We start from the raw sequence: 2,940 nt of genomic DNA on the forward strand, positions 1-2,940 counted from the left end.
CCTTCAATACTACCCTGATCAGCTTATGCTGGGCTATCTGGAGCTTCCCCCTTCATAAGTTTGATAAGCTCCCAAACCAGGAAGTACTAGCATAGTCAAAATGGCATTGAATGAGAGCAGTAGCTAGCACTTTCATGGAGTCCTTATCAAGCAGCTTAGACTTTTTAGCCAAAAACTTAGTCCTGGCATTAACCTTCCCTAGCACCTTATTGGCCATGCGCACACCTCCCAAGCTTCCAGCAAGGATATATCCCAAGTAGCTAACAGAAGTTTTTAGTAGTCAGCACCTCACGCCCTTAACTCCACTCTCATTTCAGACGACCTACACAATTTAGGTCTGGATCCAAAAATAATTGTTTCAGTTTTCCCTAAGTGCAGAGATAGCTCATTATCTCCAAGCCATTTGCTAATGTTAGTAAACTCTGTGCTAAGTATGCTCTCCAACATAGTTTTACTTTTGTGAGACATCAGAAGTGTAGAGTCATCCGCATAAAGATAAAGAACAAGCATCTTTCATATCGTTAAAACCTCTAGTGACTCCAAATAGGGAGTCATTGGAACGCAGCGCTTTCAAAATATGGGGCACTTCCGGATTGGATTTTTCTCAGGCTTTTGCCTGCAACATCAGTTCTGTTATACTCACAGACAATATCTTTACAGTTTTGGAAACGTTAGAGTGTTTTCTATCCAAAGCTGTCAATTATATGCACATTCTAGCATCTTTTCCTGACAAAATATCCCGTTTAAAACGGGAATGTTTTTTTTCCAAAAATGAAAATACTGCCCCTAGAGTCGCAAGCGGTTTTAATATACAATAAAAACAGCAGAGGCCCAAGCACGCTCCCCTGCGGATCACCACAACTAATTGGTTTTGCCTGAGACAGTGAACCATTAAACTCTACTACTTGCTCCCTTCTTGATGAATAGAACTTTACCCATCCTAGAGGGATACTGCTCAACCACAGTACCTCCAGTTTGGAGATTAGGAGACAGTGGTTAACTGTATCAAAGGCTTTCTGTAGGTCAAGCAGTACCATTCCACACAGATTTCCCTCATCAATCTCTTTCCTGATGAAGTCAGTCAAGTAAAGTAGACATGAATCAGTGGAGTGTGTTTTTCTAAAAACCCGACTAAAAATCATACATTAGACCCTGTTTGTTAACATATTCATACCTTTGCTCATGTACAATTCTCTCCAGGATCTTTGATGTTACACAGAGGATAGATACAGGCCTATAATTCCCAAGGGTCAGACTTTATCCCCTTCTTATACAGAGGTATAACTTTAGCTTGTTTCGTGTCCCTGGGAAAGGTGCCTTGTTCAAGAGAGAGAGAGATTAACGATATGCGTAATACAAGGGCCAATTTGCTCAGCAGCAGAATCTATTAGAGACCTTGCAGGAATATTCTCCAGGCCTGTGGCTTAGGAGCGTTTAAACTCTGCCAGCGTACGGACTATTTTGGCTGTTGCTTCCTTTGCAAAAGAAAAAGAGTGTGGCTGAACACCCTAACTCTACATAATACTTCTCGACTTGGTTGTTTCCATACAAACCAGAACTGGTGGGCAGCTGGCTAACCAGCTTGCTGGAAACAGAAGTAAAATATGAGTTGAATTAATTGGAAACCTCTGCTTTTTCATATACCATCTCCCCTTTGATGTTCAGTCCAATACTTTTTAGTTTGTTTTTGGTAGTACTACTACAGCCTAGTTCCTTAAATGATTTCCAAAGATTTTTAGGGTATTTAAAAAAAAAAATTAAATTATTTTCTCAGCAAAGTAACCCCTCCTAGCTTCATCCATCCTCCTCTGTGCTTCATTTCTGTGACGTTCATATAGGACAAAATCATGCTGCTCTTGAGAGTTCTTACATTTTTTAAAGGCCTTATTACTTGCTTGGATAGATTCTAGAATCTCATGATTAAACCAAGTTCTAGATCTCTGCTTTACCCTGGCCCGTCTAATGGAAGCCATCACATTCACCACATCAAGGAATCTACATTTAAAAGCTTCCCAGGAACTTTGATGCTTTCAATTGTGCATCTGTAAAAGTTTGTGAGGGTTTTAGGTGACAAGTTATACAAATTTATTTTGCCTCCTGAGGTTGAAGAGGCTCTGTTGCGCCTTCTTCACCACACTGTCTGTGTAGGTGGTCCATTTCAGTTTGCCAGTGATGTGTACGCCAAGGATCTTGAAGCTTTCCACCTTAACCACTGCGGCCCCGTCGATGTAGATAGGAGGGTGCACGCTCTGCTGTTTCCTGAAGTCCACGATCATCTCCTTTGTTTTGTTGACATTGAGTGACTGTAAATATGACAATAGAATACAGTATTTCAGAATGTGACCTACCGCTTGCATGCCAATATCAAGAAAGTACCTTTTCCCAGCATTTCTCCTGAACCCGTATAAGCACACATCAGCAACACCTGATGTGTTGATGTGCTGTGATTGTGTGCATCCCTAACACGAGGAAAGTCATCACTTAGATATCTGGGCGCAGGACCATAAATACTCCTGTACACCAAACCCAGTCTAATCTGGAGAGGGCTGAATGGAGCTGTTCATTCGTTCATTCATTCATTCATCCTCCAAGAGGAGCTGAGTGGAGCTGTTCATTCATCCTCAATGAGGGCTGAGTGGAGCTATTCATTCATTAATTCATTCATTCATCCTCAAAGAGGGCTGAATGGAGCTGTTCATTCGTTCATTCATTCATTCATCCTCCAAGAGGAGCTGAGTGGAGCTGTTCATTCATCCTCAATGAGGGCTGAGTGGAGCTGTTCATTCGTTCATTCATTCATTCATCCTCCAAGAGGAGCTGAGTGGAGCTGTTCATTCATCCTCAAAGAGAGCTAAGTGGAGCTGTTCCTTCATCCTCAAAGAGAGCTAAGTGGAGCTGTTCATTCATTCATCCTCAAAGAGAGCTGAATGGAGCTGTTCA

Source organism: Oncorhynchus mykiss, chromosome 13, assembly GCF_057628025.1.
Source record: "Oncorhynchus mykiss isolate SJ-2025 chromosome 13, ASM5762802v1, whole genome shotgun sequence".
NCBI lineage: Eukaryota > Metazoa > Chordata > Actinopteri > Salmoniformes > Salmonidae > Oncorhynchus > Oncorhynchus mykiss.